Raw genomic sequence first — 20,298 nt, forward strand, 5'->3', positions numbered from 1 at the left:
ATAAAACTGAAATAATGGAAAAATGCAAACACCCTACAATCAAAGATGTTAAAATCAAATTTCTCCACATAAGTCAAGGAAGAAAGTACCATCCACCACTTTCAAGTCTTCCGACTAGGAACGAACTACAGGAAGATTCTGTGTGCTGATTACATTGTAAAGTCCCTAAAATATCTTTAAATATTCTCCTCTCCATGCACAAGGTTGGGATCTACAGACCTTGAGTGATATATACAATACATTTTCAGCTTCTTCTTCTTCTTTTGTTTAACATCTAAGGGTGGCAAGGCCACGTGTCACTGCCCTAAAAGCACATTCACATCCCAAGCTCACCAAACTGCAGCACCGTGCTGAGAATACAATTAGTGGGGATTTTTGAAGTGTTCTGAATTTTTAGGAAGAAACTCATTGCATAAACATTTCTGGTTTTGCGGAGAACATGGGTCCCCAAGGAAAATAACAGTTTTTCTCCCTTCACCTATTCACCCTAATTAAATCCGTCAACCCCCAACTTCACTGGAGGAACAATGTGCCTGACTCAGATGACAGCTATTTGCAAAACATTTCTTGAGACTTCCTGTCTTAAGACCTGTTGCCTGCAGAATAATCTAAATATTTGGCACTGTAGTGGAGGCCAGGCAACAGCGGGGACAGTTATGTCCTCTGCGTTAGTAACCCATCGATGAGTCATATCTACCGCTGTAGGAACAAGTCTAAGAGAGATGATTTACAAAGAAATAAATACGGGACAAAATAGACCTCACCAATGCCACAAAATCCATGTCCTCTTCCCTCTCTGCCACTACAATCTTCATAAATATTGTCCCAATCTTCCAAGACCACAAAGGAAAGGACTTCAATTTGTACTGGGGCAGTAATGGCCCATGTATCCCAGCTGTCCCTGGGGCTGTATATGGCCTAGATCTGAAGGCTGATTGCCTCCTAATGGTATTTTCTGGAAGTCATAAGTTCTTTTATTTTTCAGTGTTTGACAAGAGGAGGTTTTGATGAATCCATGGATTGTAGTTGCTTGGGGAGCGACAAGCAGAGTCTGGCTGGCCACCAGAAGGCATTTGTGATGTACTCTCTTATTTCTCACTGGGGCTCAGGTGTCAGAAGATGCACTACATCCCATCTCTCAATCTTTTTGTTGTTGTTTGGACACAGGGTCTGGCCTCAGTCTCTTAAATCTTCAGTCTCCGTCTCTTGGGGACTGAGGTTATAGGTATGTTGTGCATAGCCACATCCTTTTGTTGACCATTAGACAAGACTGGGAGAAAAGTAGGGCAGAAGCAGAGACATTGCAGATATTCTCCACACAATGGATGCACTTGCCTTCACTGAGGACCTTCGGGCTGTTTCTCTATCTTCTTTTTTAAATGATTAATTAAATTAATTAATTAGTTAATTAATTTACATTTCAAATGTTGCCCCTCCAAGCCCCCATAGCAAAGTTCTCCCCACTCCCACTCCCCTCCCCTTTGCCTCTTAGAGGGTGCCCCCCATATTCTCTCACTCCCCCTGGGCATCAAATCTCTACAGGATTAAGCGCATCCTGAGGCCAGATGAGGCAGTCTTCTTCTACATAGGTCCCTTGGGGCCTTGGACCAGCCCATGTATGCTCTTTGGTTGGTGGCTCAGACTTTGGGAGCTTCCAGGGGTTCAGGTTAGCTGACACTGTTGTTCTTCCAATGGGGTTGGCATCGCCTTCAGCTTCTTCAATCCTTCCCCTAACTCTTCCATAGGGATCCCCAGATCCCCTGACCTCAGACCAATGCTTGGCTGTGAGTATCTGCATCTGTCTCAGTCAGCTGCTGGTAGAGCTTCTCAGAGGGCAGCCAGGCTAGGTTTTGTTCTACAAGCACAATGGTCTTTTGAAGCAGGATACCCACTCCAGTCTCCTATGAGTGGTCAGTGTGGTTTTCTTCCAGCGGGAGAATGGCCAGCTCTAAATTCTTTTTTTTTTCAATTTTTTATTAGATATTTTCTTCATTTACATTTCAAATGCTATGCCAAAAGTCCCCTATACCCTCCCCCACCATGCTTCCCTACCCACCCACTCCCACTTCTAGGCCCTGGCATTCCTCTGTACTGGGGCATATAAAGTTTGCAAGTCCAAGTGGCCTCTCTTCCCAATGACTGACGACTAGGCCATCTTCTGCTACATATGCAGCTAGAGACATGAGCTCTGGGGGTACTGGTTAGTTCATATTGTTGTTCCACCTATAAGTTTGCAGACCCCTTCAGCTCCTTGGTACTTTCTCTAGCTCCTCCACTGGGGGCCCTGTGTTCCAAGCTATAGGCGACTGTGAGCATCCACTTCTGTATTTGCCAGGCACTGGCATAGCCTCACTCAAGACAGCTATATCAGGGTCCTTTCAGCAAAATCATGCTGGCGTGTGCAATAGTGTCTGAGTTTGGTGGCTGATTATGGGATGGATCCTTGGGTGGGGTAGAGTCTGGATTGTCTATCCTTTTGTCTTAGCTCCAAACTTTATCTCTATAACTCCTTCCATGGGTATTTTGTTCCCTATTCTAAGGAGGAATGAAGTATCCACACATTGGTCTTCCTTCTTCTTGATTTTCTTGTGTTTTGTAAATTGTATCTTGGGTATTCTAAGTTTCTGGGCTAATATTCACTTATCAGTGAGTGCATATCAAGTGGCTTCTGTGATTGGGTTATCTCACTAAAGATGGTATCCTCCTGATACATCCATTTGCCCAAGAATTTCATAAATTCATTGTTTCTAATAGCTGAGTAGTACTCCATTGTGTAAATGTACCTTATTTTCTGTATCCATTCCTCTGTTGAGTGACATATTGATTCTCTCCAGCTTCTGGCTATTATAAATAAGGCTGCTATGAACATAGTGGAGCATGTGTCCTTATTACCAGTTGGAAAATCTTCTGGGTATAGGCCCAGGAGAGGTATTGCTAGATCTAGCAGTAGTACTATGTCCAATTTTCTGAGGAACTGCCAGACTGATTTCCAGAGTGGTTGTACAAGCCTGCAATCCCACCAACAATGGAGGAGTGTTCCTCTTTCTCCACATCCTCGCCAGCATCTGCTGTCACCTGAATTTTTGATCTTAGCCATTCTGACTGGTGTGAGGTGGAATCTCAGGGTTGTTTTGATTTGCATTTCCCTGGTGATTAAGGATGTTGAACATTTTTTTAAGTGCTTCTCAGCCCTTCGGTCTTCCTCACTTGAGAATTCGTGTTTAGCTCTGTACCCCATATTTTAATGAGTTTATTTGAATTTCTGGAGTCCAGCTTCTTGAGCTCTTTGTATATATTGGATATTAGTCCCCTATCAGATTTAGGATTGGTAAAAATCCTTTCCCAATTTGTTGGTGGCCTTTTTGTCTTAGTGACAGTGTCTTTTGCCTTACAGAAGCTTTGCAATTTTATGAGGGTCAATTCTTGATCTTTCAGCACAAGCCATTGCTGTTCTGTTCAGGAATTTTTCCCCTGTGTCCATAGCTTCGAGGTTTTTCCTTACTTTCTCCTCTATTAATTTCAATGTCTCTAATTTTATGTGGAGGTCTTTGACAGCTCCAAGTTTTTAAGCAGCCCATTTAAGGTGGAATTAGTGGATGACAATGCTACTCATTTGAAAACACAATGCCACCCCGCAGGGCGGCCCTGGCGAGTGTTGTTTGCTGACCTTCCTTGCCACCACCAAGGATGCCCTGTAACTTCATAATTGTTTGTGTGTACATGTCAGAGCAGAGGTTCGCATCCACCATGCTCTTCTAACCCCTCCGAAAATGGTTTGAAATATTGTTAAGAGATGGCTCTTGGGAAGCTCTGAAAAAAGGGAGCTAATGGCTAATTAGCTGTAAACTCTGTTCCCAGTGGGAATCTCTTAGGATTCTGTAAACTGGGCAATGGAACATCTGTACAATTGAAGGCTTTGTGGCACATTTTCTGTCCACTCACACAGGGTATGGACTGGAGGATTCCTCGCCATGGGGACTGAAGCTCTTTTGCTTAAGAAAACAACATAAAAGCCCAGTGCCTAAGAAAACAACACAAAAGGCCAATGTCCTTGCTTTTGTTACCACAGTGAAGATGTATACATGTACACACACACACTCACACACACACATAGACACACACACGTGTGTGTGTGTGTGTGTGTGAGTGTGTGTGTGTGTGTGTGTGCTGCTTTTGAATGTGACCTATGTAAGATAGATTTCATATATCCATCTGGAGGCTATATTAATTTGGATAATGGTGTTGAATGAGCCCCTGAAGTAGACTCTGCTTGGAATACTGTATTTATCCACATAGGCATTTAGATAGAGTCCTTCTTCTGGAGATGCTGTCTGTCTGACTTCACTAGTGAGCCATGAAGCAAGTCCTCACAAATGTAAAAGAGTTCAAAAGATTCCCTTTTCCCTTTCCAAAATATGACCCATTCAGTTTTCTATGAGGCACCTCCTTGTGCCCTCTTTGCTCTAAGTCTTAAGTGGAGCAATACATGTGATCAAAAGTGAGTCGATTCCTAGGGTCTAAGCTGTGATCCAATGGCAGGTTGCTTTCCACTGAGGTTGCAGAGCTTGGAACTGACCAACATAGAAATTAGGTCTCAGAATCAGAATCCAGATAGGTGACTTGATTCTCTCTTCAATCTGCATATATGAATGAAGACATTTTGGAGTGTTTGGGGTTTTTTTGGTTTTTTGTTTGTTTGTTTGTTTGGTTGGTTGGTTGGTTGGTTGGTTGGTTGGTTTAGTGTTCATTTAGAGTCAATACCCGGTGGGTATTAGGCAGAGATTGCTCTTATGATCAACTTGATCCAACCTAGAAGAAAACTCATCTGACAATTGCCCAGATCGTTCTAAATTGGGCCATGTCTGTGAGAGACAGGCTGATTGACAATTGATGTCAGAGGATCCAGCTCACTGTGCGTGGCAGTATATCCAGGTAGGTGGTATGGACCATATAAGAAAATGAGCTAAGTGTGAGCCGGTAAACAGCATCCCCCTGTGCTGTTTGTATCGGTTTTTGCTTGAGTTCCTGCTCTGGTTTCCCTCAGTGATAAAGCACAACCTGGAAGTATAAGCCCAATAAACCTCTTTCCTTTTCTAAGTTGATTTTGGTTAGTGTTTTGGCACAAAGCAGAAAGTGCACTAAAGCAGACACTATTAAATGTTCATCCATGCATTAAAAGGGGGAATGAAACAAACATTACCCCTCGTCGGTTCTACCTTTGGTGGGGAGAAAATGACCAAGGAATGTACCAACAGGCAAGAGAAAGGAAGCTGAAAGGCGTCCCGGAAGCAGGCAGGCACCTGCAGCAGGTCAACACTCCAGCTTGCATGGGCATGATGGTTGCGTAAGCCACTCAGTGTGGAGTCGGTGTTTGTCCAGATCTTTCCATCTGTGAACCAGGGATAACGATATCTGTGTTCACATGCTTTGAATTCCAGCTGTGAAAAATGATCCCTGAAGTGAATACAAAGTTGTCCTCCCTCCAGCATGAAAGATCTCTGGGCATTTTCTGAAGGTGTCGCATTTCAAAAGCTCGATGCTCAAGCAGGATGGCCGCCCACCCATGGGCTCCAGTCAGGACACCTACCAGTTCTGACCCAGCTCTGTCACCGGATATGTATCCAAAGGCAGGGTGCTTAAGCTCTTGAAACTCAGCCTGTCCACCTGGAGAATGATCTCAGCTCATTTTTAAAAATACAACTTGTTTTTAATGTTTTGAGAAGTTCATACGTGCATACGATATATTTTGATTATATTCTGTTAGATCTATTCCCCTTTGCTCCTTCCCAACTTTGTGTCCTTTTGGGTTGTGTGTGGTTTTGTTGTTGTTGTTGTTGTTGTTTGTTTGTTTTGTGACCGGCCTTATCCTATACTCATGAGAATGAGGTCATTCACTGCACTTTGGTTGACCTACCAGGAGTCATACCCTTAAGAAAAAGTGACTGTCCTTCCCTGAGAAGCCCCCAACTGCCAGTGGCTCCTCATCTAGGGGTCAGAGCTCACCGGTCCCTCTCCAACCAAGCTGGAGTATTGACTAGACCAATCTTGCACAGGAAAGTTCTTCTTTCTCTCTTTTTTTTCTGTCCATGTTATTTAAAGAATTGTATTTCTTAAACTAGCCTTGCCAACATAGACACTATATAAAGTTCATGGTTAGCAAAACACCCTGAGCAAAAGCAGCTTAGGAAAGGAACGGGTTTATGTGGCTTACACGGGCTTACACCGGCAGGTCATATGAGAGCGTTCACTGGATTCTGCTTATTTGCTACAACAATCTTCTTACTACACTGATGTAAGTAATTATACCCTTTCCCTATTCCCCTTTCCTGTGCATTGAATCCTCCAACCATCTCTTCCAATAGTTTTATAGCAATCTGAGCCGGTTTTTCCTTTCTTACTCCATAAGAACTTGTCCGTAAGAATCCAACATAATAATTATAAGTGGCAGTTACCATCTATCATCTATTTTGTGTCATCATTATGGAAACCCTAAGCAGCCCAATGGCATCATTTTTTTTTTATCTGAAATGAGAGGTAACTGATACACTGAGGGCTGGGAAGTTTCCTAGAGTTCCATGGCTCCTCAGAACGGAGAGGTTGGTCTTCTCCTAGCTCCAAACTCATAAATGCTCTTCCAACTAGCTCAACTGATATGAAGACAGAAGCAGTGGGGTGGAAGGAGGGAGGGGAGGGAAGAAAAAATACCAGAAAGGAATAAAAAATTAAATTCAGAGAATATTATTTTCACCCTCTTTCTTTGAAACAAAAAATAAGTGTATTCAGACCCATGGAAAGTGTATAACATTGTAATTCATATTATCTGCTTTAGCAGAGACCACAGGGCTGATAGAAACAATTATTGTTTTCATCGTTACAATGTTTTTCTCTGGGTCTATTTAGGAAGTGGTGGAAAGGAGGCAGCTCACCGATCTGTATCCTGAAGTTAGACACTGTTTCCTGTGTCAAGGGCAGGGCAGGCAGCCTGTATCTCAAGGTCAGAGCCTGCCTAAGACTAACCCAAAGGCTCAGCTCCCAGTAGAGGTAAAAGCTAATTCATAAATTCCGTGGCAATAAATCCTGTCTCAGCTTCTAAATAACCCATTCTATTTTCAAGTGAGGTCAAGTTAGGAAGCCGAATCCAGGGACAAGAAAGATCCAATAATGTTCTTGGCTGGAAAGCCTGCCATTCATCAACAGGTCACATGCCTGTCGTGCTCTCCGGCTTACCTCAAGTCATGACCATTTTGGGGAAGGTATGATGTGTGCCGAAAGCCTCAGCATTGCTCCTAAGGCTCTGGTGCCCCCGCCAGGAACTGTGGGCAGCTGATCCTCCATGGAGGTGGCTTCTGCAGGGGCTGCTTCAGCTGCAGCTCAGCGGCTACCAAGAGGCTTTATGCTCGATCATATCTATTGACAAGCTGAAAACTGTCACAAACTGAATGTTTCTTCAAGGTTATTTAAGAGTTGCTACAACTCAGGACTTTGCTTCATGCAACATCTGAGGGACAGGGGTAGCTTTATTCAGTTAGAGAGACCTAGGAAGTAGCTGGTACTTAATGTGCTATGACGTTCTTCCACACTTGAACAATAACTATGCAAGTTTATTCAACTTCAAGGCTCTTACCCAGACCCTAAGCCCCTTCTACGGAGAGCCACACTTGTCCCGCCCCACCACGATTCCCCTGCCTCCAGCATCTGAAACACAAGAATCTGGCAGACAGCGACTGCGTCTCATTTAAGACCAGTTTGCCAAAAAGTAAGAGAAGACTATTTATCAGCTAAAATTATGGGGTGTTGTTCTTCCTCTCTGGTTTTCAAAATTAACATCTACTAATGGACATGCTAATGCTGAAAGGGAGAACCTCACTGGTCCCCACCCCTAGACAAAGAACCATAGCAAATGCCAAGGGAGAACTCAGCTTCCCCAGGAGTAAGGTCCCTAGTAGTTTATCCTGTATCAAGTGGTCCCCGTAGCATCATATACATAGAAGCAGTACTAATGGATTCAGTAGTGTGTGTCTGTGTGTGTGTGTGTGTGTGTGTGTGTGTGTGTGTGTGTGTGTGATAGTCAAAGAAAAAGAGGCCATGAGTTTGAGAGTGGGAAGAACATTCAAGGGTTGAGAGGGAAGGAACGAGAGGAAGGAAGTGATGTCATATACTTTCATTTTAAAAGGGTTCCCAACTCTAAAATATATCCTTTTCTGTGTTTATTTCTTTCTTAACCACTTCAAATATGTTGCATAGTGTTGGTTTTTGTTTTGTAGAAGTTATCTTGACAGCTTTCTCTCCTTGCAAATATAAGACTCTTCACCATTACCCAAAGGTTTTGTTTTTTCTCTCCCTCCCCCTGGGCACCACTATTCTGCTTCCTAGGAGTCTGAGTATTCACACAGTGCCCAGGGAGGCCAGGGAGGGAGTCAGATCCCGTGAAACTGGAGTTATAGGTGGTTGTGAGCTGTCACGTGGGTGCTATGGATCGAACCTGGGTCTTCTGGAAGAGCAGCCAGCGCTGTTAGCGTGGTCTCTCTAACCCACAAGGTTCTATTACTAACTTGGGAAAATTGGACCATAAAATGCAGGTCTTCCTGGGGTTCCATTAGCATAGAGCTGTCACAGTTCATCTTGTAGCATGTGGTGGGGCTGCTTCTTTCGGCAGCTGAATGATACTTCATAGTATCTACATGGCACACTTTGTGTACTCTTGGTGAACATTCAGGGTGTGCCAGCATCACTTCCTGCTTGTGCTTGCTTGCTTTTCTCAGCTGAGACCAGCCTAGGAGATGTGAGGAGGTGATTTCTCCTCGGGATTCTTCACTGCTTTTAGAAAAGAGTGAAAATAACCAAACAATTTTGAGTAATTCAATTAAGCATTCTATCACATCAGTCGCACGTGTTTTGTCTTTCTGACCCCAATTATTCCTTGCCCAATAATAGAAAGCTTAACACACACACACACACAGAAATACACAGAAACACACACAGTCAGCACACACAGACCTTCTGCTGCAGCAATTCATCATAACAAGTGCTTTTGTGCACCAAGCGCATGCATGAGAAAGTTCATGGCAACTTTACCCACAGCCCAAAGCTAGAGACTCTGAGGTCCATCGGTGGATAAATAAGCTGTAGCATGGTCACACAACACAATGCTAAGTAGCTGAGAAATGTGAACCTTTGCGGCTGTCACCACATTCACGAATTTACACACACACACACACACACACACACACACACACACACACACACACACACTATCAAGTATGGTGTCGAGACAGAGTAATTATGTGTGATGTGAGTCTATTTGTATGGAGTTTAAAAATGGGAAAACCATGGACAGAGGGGTCAGTATGATTCCCAGTATTGGTTAGTAGGGAGTAGAACTATCTGGAATTCTATAAATATGTTATTTCTCTATCTGGATAGTAGTTGCATGAGTCTGTGGATGTGTGCGTGAAAATTAATTACACTATAAAGTAATTTAAGTCTGCCTGCTTTTCTTTGTAGGTTGTAACTATGAGAAGATACAAGATTAGTCTTGACAAGGGGACCCATTTGTTCTGATTTTAAAAATCCCTTTATACTTAAAAGAAGCTAATATTTTTTTTAAAAAAATCAACTAACAAGTGAATTTAATAAATGTTGGGGAGGGGGAAAAATCCAAGCTTAGTGTTGACATGAAGCTCAAAAGGTGGCCAAGAGATAGGTTACAGAGAAGGTGTAATAAGCTCTTTTATTCTGCCACTAAACCCTCCCCTAGGGAAGAAGTTGGCAATTGTGGGCGTAGAGGTTTGGCGGCTCCTGACTTACTCTGAATGTATTCATTTTAAGAGCTGAGATCCACCGCTCGGCTCTCGTTCCCCGCAACTGACTGGGGCTCCGTCTCAAGCTTAGATTTGGGAGGTGCAGCTGTGGCCTCGCTGTGTTGGGTATTCAGTCGAGTGTGTTTGTGTTCATTCCTGTTGCAAGCAGGCAATCCGGTGACGTCAGCGGAGCATTGGAAAGCTCGCCGCCGCTGAAAGATTAGTGTGCTACATAACTCAGCTCTAAATAGAGCCTATCAACTCTTCAATATTAAAGGAAGTGCTGCCTCATGAAGTCACCCTAATTTATAGCCAGGGCTCTTTATTAGTGATAATAACAAGGCTCTGTCAAGATTTCGAGATATAAAAGTAGGCTATACAATAAATCCTAGTTTAATTAGCCTGTGTTTTCCATTGTAAGAGGCTTTGCCTAACAGCACCTACCCTCAAATAGACAATTAGATGACACTGGATCCCTCCAGGATCAGAAAATGGATACAATTAAAGGCAGACTTACTGGTAGCCTGTGGAGCCAGGTGCAAACAGTTGCCTTCTCTCTGTCCCACCACTGACAACTGTCCCTTGAACAATTACGGCCTCCGGCTTGTTCCTGGTGCTGTCTCTGCCTTACTGCGCTCTCTTCCAGGCGATTAGAAATGGGTCCCTAAAATCAAAGTCAGAGACTAACTCTCCTTTGCTCCAAACCTTCCAGAAGCTTCGGCACATTCAAAATATAATCCAAAGCCCTTATAATGAATTAAGACCTCATATCTCCTGGGCTCACTAGCCTGCCTCTCCTCCAGCCAGCTGGGCCTGGGTTCCTAATCTCTGGATACCTGTGACATTAAATGTCTAAGATGCTGCCTCCTCTGGTCTACTTACCATTTATTTTGGAGATTTTACCACCGTTCTAGTGCCTTCAAAGAATATCTAAATTTTAGGTTTAATGTCATCAACAACAACAGCAACAACAAATCCTTTCTTTTATTGTAGTTCTCCATAACACAGCAGCACCTGCCATGTTGTCTTAGGCGTAGGTTTGGCTGTTACCGCCTCTAGTCCTCGGGCTCCCCCTGCTGGACAGGACGGACAGTGATTCATTAACACATGTCCCTGGCGTCGAGTACCCTCTTTGGTACATGGTGGGTAACCAGTACCTATGGATTAATCACGGAAGGAATGATGTAATGAGCAACGAAAGGTAGTGAGACCCACAGGTACTTTCAATTTAGGAACGGGAATCATTTCTAAGTCACGGACTTTCTTAGCTGTTACAGTGCCATAGGTATTCTTCAACAGAGGCAAGCTTAAGTGAACAGATGTTTATGGCACTTTTAAAATGCCCTGACATGTCTGTGGAGCACCCTTCAGCTTCGATCCTATCAGAAATACTAATTTGGTAAATTAGTATAATTTTTGTCTCCCATACTCAGTGTAAAACAGCGCGCACTCCTGCACCAGGGTCACAGAGCCGCTGGTGTCGCTCAGATGGAGCAAGAGGCTCCTTGGAGTTCCCTGATATCCACCATCTGGTACAACTTCTCCCTCCTTAGCGTTCAGAAAAAAAAACATACGGACCCACAATAATAGCTCACTGTCTACCACAGGAGACAGCAAACCATGACATATGTACCGAATCCATGACAGCTGCCTGTTTTCTACAGCACAAACGCTAATAGTAACTTTTGCACTGTAAAGAGCTAAAAAGTAAAAGACACTGGGAGCCAGAAAAAGTTGCTGATGCCACTCTGCACAACCGGGTTGATGGGTCTGACTTTGACTTTGAGAGAGGGAATGGGATCTTGGAAAATGAACTGTAGGATACAGATAAATGCAGAGGCACGGTCTCGCTTTCTGAATCAGTCCTATTACCAGGCATGGATTTTCTCATGCAGGAGGAAGTGAGTAGGTTTTGCAATGCCCAGGGGACATGATAATGGCACAGAAAGCCCAAACCTCCCCCAGGAACGTGAATCTTGAATTTCAAAAAGGAAAAAAAAAATGAAAATAAAACAAAATTTCAATTAATATAAAGCACACCATGGGAAAGAGGAAAACCAACCTCGGGGGCACTAAGTGACTCCTGGTGGAAGAAACTACCAACTGTGGTGAAATCTAGTCACAATGTTGCAATTGCAGACTTTCTGGAATTCTAAGGACTATACTCCCAATCTCCTCCGCAGCAAGGCCTTGCTGTGTTTACCGAAGTGGACAGGAAGCAAAAAAGCTGAAGTGTTTGTGAACTCGGCTTTCTTGAACTGGGAAATACCCCTGGTAAAGAGTCTGTAAGTCGGCTTGATAAGAACTTTGCGATTTAGGAGAGTTGGAATGTTGCAGGTCCAGAGCCAAACTATTTGCAGCTGTTTTCACGCCCCTTTATAGCCATAAATTACCCACTTCTGGGTCTGACTTAACATCCCCTGGTTATCAGGTAAAACCTTCTGGAATGCAGGCCAGCGGCTCTTTCCCCAGCATCAAAGATGAAGGGCAAGTTTCTATACTCGTATTTGAAAAAAAAAAGTCTTGATTTATGACTGTTCTGCATCTATAAAAATGTCATGAAATTGTTTCCATATTGGAATATATCATTTGGGGTTACAAGGATCCGTGCTCCTAATCCACAGCCACTCATATTTGGCTCCAGGATAAAGGAGCTCTTATTTCTTTTGAAGTGAGAAGTGGATTGTACCTTGACAGCATCCGTAGGATGGGCTTCCAGCTTGATCCTGGGTCTCCCTTTGTCTTGCCAACTGCTCAGTGGCTGGGAAATGGAAGATGCAGGTTGGCCGGTTATCCAGCTAATCTTGAACTGAGTGTAGGCTGGCACAGCTTTTGTAAGAGCAAACTGTGTAACAATTAGTTGAAGTCATTGTCTTTGTGTGGCCTGTGCCACAGCAACGTCTACTGAGAGTGGGACACAATGATACTGCATAAAAGTTTGAGTCTCTGTGATCCACACAAGATACCCATGCTTTAACCCAAGATAAAAGCGAGAACTTAGTCATCACCCAGACCACAGTCAATCTGGTACTCACAGGTCAGCTCAAGGGTATAAAAATATCCAGGTTTGTTCCTGTGGGAAGTGTTACAGTTTCTCCAGTGAGACACGCCTCACGTCTATTAGGACAGCTATTGTCTGAAAGGCACGAAGGACAAGTGTTGGTGAGATTGCGGCGAAACAGGAACCTCTGTCCACCCGGTGGGAATATGATTGACACAGCCACTACAGAGGGTCCTCAAAAATTAAAATTAAAATTACTATAGGAACTGGCTCTCCATTCTACCTCCGCAACACATATCCAGAGTAAAGACAATAGATGCCTCAAAGGATGCCCATGGCTCTGCATTCATCTCTGCCTCCCCCCCAATAATCACACACACTCCCCCCAATAATCACACACACTCCCCCCAATAATCACACACTCCCCCCAATAATCACACACACTCCCCCCAATAATCACACACACTCCCCCCCCCATAATCACACACTTAAAAAAACAACCAGTAGATGAATAGATTTTCAAATGTGATTTAGGTGTATAAATACTATCCCACGATCCTCAGGAGACAGTCCCTGTCTTCGACAAAACCCAAGTGACCCCCAGAGGGCATTATATGGAGAGAAATAAGGGAGACACGGTGCAATAAATGCTCTTACGTCATTCTAATGTGAGGTCGGCAATGCCCCGTGAGCGAGCGGAGAATAGATGGAGTTTATTGCTAGTGGAGGGGGGCATACTAAAGAAAATGGGGGGATGCTGATCAAAAGGGAGGAACTTTGATACCATGTTGAGATTTGCTAAGAGTGGATCTAAGCAGCCTTAATACACACACACACACACACACACACACACACGTGCACACACACACACACTATCCCCACACACACCCTGACACACACACTCTTGCACTGGTCAGTGCACAGTGTTATTCATGGGGGGGGGCAGTTATGACAGTAAGACAATGCTATACTTTAAATTCTTAAATTAAGTCAGCTATTGGATGGATCACAGGGCCCCCAATGGAGGAGCTAGAGAAAGTACCCAAGGAGCTAAAGGGATCTGCAACCCTATAGGTGGAACAACAATATGAACTAACCAGTACCCCGGAGCTCTTGACTCTAGCTGCATATGTATCAAAAGATGGCCTAGTTGGCCTTCACTGGAAAGAGAGGCCCATTGGACTTGCAAACTTTATATGCCCCAGTACAGGGGAACGCCAGGGCCAAAATGTGGGAGTGGGTGGGAGGGTATGAGGGAATTTTGGGATAGCATTGGAAATGTAAATGAGGAAAATACCTAATAAAAAGTATTTAAAAATTCTTAAATTAAATCTTAGACTTTAAACCTTAGGTATATTTAGAACTATTGAGACTATCTTAGGCACTATGCCTGATTCGGCTTTCTCGCCATGTCTTCTGACAAGACTTTCAGAATCAAGCGATTCCTGGCCAAGAAACAGAAGCAAAATTGTCCTATTCCTCAGTGGATTCGGCTGAAAACTGGTAACAAAATCAGGTTCAACTCTAAGGGAAGACCCTGGAGGAGAACGAAGCTGGGTCTGTAAGGATTCACACAATGGCAAGACTGAGGGCTTATACTGAATTGTCATCGATTACTCCTACCAAATGGATTTCATCATTTTAACCTGGAGGCCTGCTCGTGTCTTAAATTAGGGTGTTTGTCCAGTAATAAAATATAGAACCTTTCAAAAATAAAAGAATATCTTAAAATTTAGACTTTTGTGTAAGAAAATAAGGAATTAGTACTTTCTTTGTTGTTCCAAAAAGGTACCCTTTCACAAAGTTCTCTAGAAAGGCCCCTCCCTGCCTTTCCCTTCTCCTCCTCTCCTCTTCCCCTCCCCTCCTTTTCCCTTCCCTTCCCTTCCCTTCCCTTCCCTTCCCTTCCCTTCCCTTCCCTTCCCTTCCCTTCCCTTCCCTTCTCCTCCTCCCCTCTCCTCCTTCCCTCCTCTATCCTCCCTCTCCTGCAAGGAACCCCTCAGGTGTCATCCATCAGAAGCTATCCACTCTGTGTTTTGAGATGGTCTCTGCCCAGGAGCTCTCCACTTAGGCCATCAAGTCCCAGAGAGAAGCTGGTCTCTCCTGTTAAGTGCAGTTCTTCTTTTTATTCCCCCTGAAAGTGCACAGCTCAGAGAAACAATCCCCAAACTAGGAAGCCTATGGGAAGATCCACAGGACAAGCACTGGCAGGCTAGTGGCCAACTACCTCTGCATTTGTGTGTGTGCAAGATTCCAGATATTTGGGAGAAGAAGGCTAGAAGGGGCTCAATAAGAAGAGATAACTCTTTAAAAATGGGGAATGAATTGTAACAAGCCTCCAAAAGCAACACGTCCCTCTATGGTCTGTTTCTGTTCTCGCAACTGTTCTTATTCCCACACAAGTCTCATCTGCATAGCTTCATAATATATTTCGGTTTATAATATAGCAAATTTCCTGGTAACCCCAACTCCAAATTTCTTAACATTCCATATCATTCTTCTCTTTGATCTTTGGGGTCACAGTGACAAACGCCACAAATTACCCTGGTTTGGATTCTTCCCAAATGAGATTGCATAAATCTTACAAATAATTAATAATAATTACAAATAATTAACTTAGGGGCAATTAGGATCTTTATAATATTAAGTCTTCCTATCATTGCCAAAGAAGGCATATCTATGCATTTATTCCTACCTTTATTTTTAACGTTTGTAGGGGTACATTTGTGAGTGAGTGTGTGTATGCACGTGTGTGTGTGTGAAAGAGAGAATGTGTATATATGTATGTGTGCATATGTGTATGGAAGGCAGAAGGCAGCATCAGATTTCTTCTATTGCTCTCCAGCTTTTTTTTTAAAAAAAGATAAATTCTCTCCCTGAACCTGAAGACTACCCATTTGACTAGGCCAGCTGACTAATGAGCTCCGGTAATCCTCCTGTCTCTCCCTTTATAGCGCTAGTGTTATAAACAGACACGCTGTACTCAACTCTCCTTTCTTAAGATTCGTTTATTTTTATTTTATGTGTACGTCTGTTTCACCTGCATGCATGTCTAGGAACTCTGTACATGTAGTGCTTGTGGAGGCCAGAAGAGGGCGCTGGATGACCTGGAATTGAATTGACAGATGGTTGTGAGCTGCCCTGAGGGGAGCTGGGATTAGATTCCAGGTTCTCTGGAAGAACAGCCAACGCTTTTACCCGCTTAGCTATCCCTCCTGCCCTCTGCACTCAGCTCATGTAGCACTGGGAATCCCAGCTCAAGGTCCTTAGGCTTGTTCTTAGTGACTGAGCCATCTCCCCAGTCCCTGTAGAGTTATTTCTATATTAATATTCTACGCATTAGTCCTGTGCATTTCTTCTGAGACTTGTTACCTGATGTATTTTGTTCTTGGTTGCTCGAACTGGAGTCTTTCTTTGGCTATATCTCCTGATATAACTTTTGTCATATCTGATAGGAAAGGTAGAAAGTATATGGAGAATTTAATTGATAGCCTACTCTCCCCCAATTCATCAGCTCCCTCCTTGGATAGTATCCTTTGGAATTAAAAAACAACATTGTGCAGCACCCTTTGTCACGTGAATCCACAATAGCTTCTCTTGAAACATAGAGCCCCCACTTTCCATCTCTTGAGGCAGATGGGAGAAAATAATGAGAGTAGAAGAGAATATGGAAAAAAAACAAGTCAATTAATCCTTAAAACATCACTATAGTACGCTATATATAAAGTATACATATATGGGAGTAAAAACGCTAAATGGGACTTCTTATAACGCCTTATGTTATATGACCTCTAAGGACAAAGATCCACTTACGTGAGGAGCAATATAAGGTGTGCCCTTGGTATAGTGCAAACACGCACACTAATCCTCTGTATTTTCCAAATTTTTGCCAATGAATCAATTCTAATTGGGAGATTAGGGGAAAATGCATTAAGAAGCAAACCTAATACAGCTTGAAATAAAGCAGAGAGAAGAGGGAAACCATCCATGCCTAGGTATTTTCAAAGACTACTCAGCTTCAAAGTAAGGTGTGCATCTGAACCTGATACCTGAGCGCCGCACAATCCCTGTAATTGCAAAAGGACAGAGGGACAGAAATGGGGGAGCGAAAGAGAAGCAGATGAAAGGGAGTGGCAAATGCATAAAGAGCCTAGTGTGGCTCTGAGCAGAGCTCTTTGATGCCCAGACAGGCCGGGGCTATCGGGTGCTTTGTCGGTCCTTGTTTTTCAATAAGCAGGGCCATTTTCGGGATGAAGAACACAGCCCTCGACAGCCAGGAGGAGGTAACATGCCAAAGCAGTTGATCTCTGGGCTCAGATGACTGGAGTGCAGAAGAGACCTGTCAGTGTCATATCAGAGCAGCTCCGGGAAAGAGTTTCAAGATCACAGCCGATAGGAGGAACGTCCCAGGCCGCAGAAAGATGTGCCGCCTGAGCTCCAAAGAGGTGAACATTGAAAATAAAACAGACAGGTGAGCTTGGTGTCCATCCCAGGGAGAAAAAGTAGTCTGGGTTATTAAAACGTGGCCCTAATCCTTCAAAGTCCCTGAAAGAAATAACCCTTGTTTCTCTCTCTACCATCCTTTTCTATGCATCAGACTGTCACTACGTGGAAAATGCACATGACGGTCATGAAGGGACCACTGTGCTCAGAGCAATGTGGTGTGGCTGGAAGACCAAGCTATTCTAGCCTCAGAATTCAATGCAGCAATCTGCATTTCTTCCTTCCTTCCTTCCTTCCTTCCTTCCTTCCTTTCTTTCTTTTTTCCTTCTTTCCTTCCTTCTTTCCTTCCTTCCTTCCTTTCTTTCTTTCTTCCTTGCTTTCTTGCTTTCTTTTTTCTGTCTTTCCTTCCTTCCTTCCTTCCTTCCTTCCCTCCTTCCTTCCTTTCTTCTCTTTTCCTTCCTTCCCTCCATCCTTCCTTCATCCTTTCTTTCTTTCTTTCTTTCTTTCTTTCTAGCTTTCTTTTTCTCTCTTTCCTTCCTTTCTCCCTCCCTCCTTCTCTCCCTCATTTCTTCCTTCCTTCCTTCCTTCCTTTCTTTCTTTCTTTCTTTCTAGCTTTCTTTTTCTGTCCTTCCTTCCTTTCTCCCTCCCTCCTTCTCTCCCTCATTTCTTCCTTCCTTCCTTCCTTCCTTTCTTTCTTTCTTTCTTTCTTTCTTTCTTTCTTTCTCTCTCTCTCTCTTTCTTTCTTTGTATTGATTCTTTGTGAGTTTCATATGATGCACCCCAATCCCACTCATCTCCCCATCCCCTCATCCCCACCCTTTTCCCTTGCAACCTCCCCCTCCCCGCAGAATAAAAGGCACATGAACAAAAACAAACAAACAAAGCGAAGCATTAAAAAAAAAAAACCTCATCGTGGAAGCTGTAGTGTGCCACAGTATGTCCCAGTCTATCCCTCTGCCCACACATCTTCACTTGCAAATGTTCGTTGCAGTGAGTCATTGGTCTGCTGGTCTCTGGCTTCTGTGACACCATCTCTATTGGATCCTCACTGGGACTCCTCCCAGGTATCCTTTGTTGCCCTGGGTCATGGAGAACCTGCAGCTTTGGAACAGCAGGAATGACAGTTTCACGTATCCCAACCAGTCACAGATGATTTTGGAGTGGGCCATCTTAGAGCCCTGGATGTGGACCTGGGTGGCAGCTGTGCTGGTCAGTATGCTGTCTCTCCCTTATCTGCACAACCAGGTTGAGATCTCCAGCCCTGCTCCAGCCCTGCTCCAATGCCAACATCAGCTGGAGGCAGGGTCAACTTTCCTGTCCTCAAGTCCTCATGCCTGGCTCACCCACACCCAAGCCAACAGGGCTAGCTCCACTCGGTTGCCTGGTCAAGGTAGGGGGCCCACTGCCCCAAATGCTGCAGCCTGTGAGGGACTGGGCCAGCTCTCCCACTCCAACACCCTTGGGGCTGGCTCACCCCCATGCCTTTGTGCCTTCGCCATCAGGGCCATCTCTACTGTGTTGTCCAGGTGAGATACAGAGCTAGCTCTTCTGAGTGCTACAGTCATTGAGCAGGCAAGGCTAGCTCTTCCTATCTCACAACCCAAATGTCTTCATGGGCTATTGTTTGCTAGACCGTCTGCAGGTGTGCCAGTGACTGTCTCATTTTCCAAGACATTGCCAATGTAATCAATGGCACTTGGGGATTGAAACAGCGTAAGAGGAACATAACTCTTCCAGACCAGCAGAGCATGACTTTTAAGAACTTACCATTGGAGAAGGTTTGATGAAGGTAAGCCAAACATTGACCTTTTCCTGGGCAAAGGCATCAGAGGCCAAATTTCCCTTCTGGGATTGTCTAGATGCCTTTGAGTGGCAAGCAGCACAGATTGTCTTCTAAAGCCTCTTGTGTCTCTAAACATCACATTTCTCTAAGAGCTGTTAAAACTTAGAGAATCCAAAGAAGATTCTGGAAGGAACTGAGACTTAACTTTGAACCCAAAATGAGACCAAAATTTAAAGAAGCATTAAATGTGTCTCATCTCACCGAATGTCCTCGGGGCCACGTGGAATAAATGGGAAAAGAGTGGATCCTAGAGAAATATTCAACTACCAGAAAAACAACAACAGACATTCAAAATCCTCATGCGGAGAGAAAACCAAAATGCTCCTGAATACTAATAACTTCAATAACACAATACCTTCATCCATACGATCTCAAGGAAAGAGACTACATAAGAGACCACATCCTATCAGAGTCCCATCCAAACCAGTCTTGAGCTCTACTGGCCAATGTTCATATGCTGGTGAGGACTGTGGTGTATGAAGTGAGGTGAGTTAAATTTGAACCCGTGTTAACCGTAATGACCTAGGCAGAGGTTGTCCAGATTTTCAGACTGTAGAGAATGTGAAATGCTGACGCATCCTCAGGTTGGGGGATGGGCTTCACGGAACACTGTCCTTAGAAACCTCATCTTGGTAAACAGAAACCACCATTATATATCCAGTGGTGATAACGATCCCTAAAAATTTAAGTGTTCCTTCCATCAATTCTTAACAGCTGGATTTCTTGAAGGTGCTTAAGTTAGTTAAATGGTTTTCCTTTCACACAGAGAGACCGCAGAGGCTTTTGGACGCATTCATGGTTGCTCATTCGCTTCTAGTAATCTTTTCTCTGGCTTGGGAACCTTCCACGTTATAGCATCCTATTCTCCTGAACGCTCTTTACAGAATCTATGTCTTGCACAAACCAGTCCGAGTGGATTCTACTGTTTCTGCTTACCATAACTGGCTATCAACTCAGCTTGCTGAAGATCTTACTGACCAATTGGGTCCCACTTTGACCTTTCCTTCTTAGGGAAATATGTGTCATGGGGGATCCTGAATCTCCTTCATGATTCTGTCTACACATCACAGACTCTGGACTTGTGGAACATTTACACTGCTGCCCAGAGAAGTAGGATTTGACTTATTCTTCTCTTAGCAAAAACAGACATGTGTCATCAACGTATCTATTACCTGGTGAGTGATTTTGCCAATAGTCAGTGAAAAATAGAGCAA

The 20,298-nt window shown here is 43.8% G+C and overlaps 1 long non-coding RNA gene and 1 pseudogene across 3 annotated transcripts; one reads left to right on the top strand and one right to left on the bottom strand.

Moving 5' to 3' along the window:
* Positions 1–10,764: 10,764 nt before the first annotated feature.
* On the bottom strand, positions 10,765–19,669 carry Gm32464. 3 transcript variants are annotated; one of them, XR_876967.1, is made up of 5 exons: positions 19,607–19,669; positions 16,171–16,246; positions 12,836–12,936; positions 12,490–12,645; positions 10,765–10,957 (listed from the first exon to the last, which is right to left on the bottom strand). It is a non-coding gene; the product is annotated as a predicted gene, 32464 (long non-coding RNA). The 3 variants fall into 3 exon arrangements; XR_385779.2 differs by having other exon boundaries at positions 10,799–10,957; positions 12,490–12,561; XR_876968.1 differs by lacking the exon at positions 16,171–16,246 and having other exon boundaries at positions 19,607–19,667.
* Gm19399 (predicted gene, 19399) lies at positions 14,176–14,513 on the top strand (annotated as a pseudogene).
* Positions 19,670–20,298: the final 629 nt, after the last annotated feature.

The sequence above is a fragment of the Mus musculus genome, chromosome 17 (genome assembly GCF_000001635.26).
Source record: "Mus musculus strain C57BL/6J chromosome 17, GRCm38.p6 C57BL/6J".
Classification (NCBI taxonomy): Eukaryota; Metazoa; Chordata; class Mammalia; order Rodentia; family Muridae; genus Mus; species Mus musculus.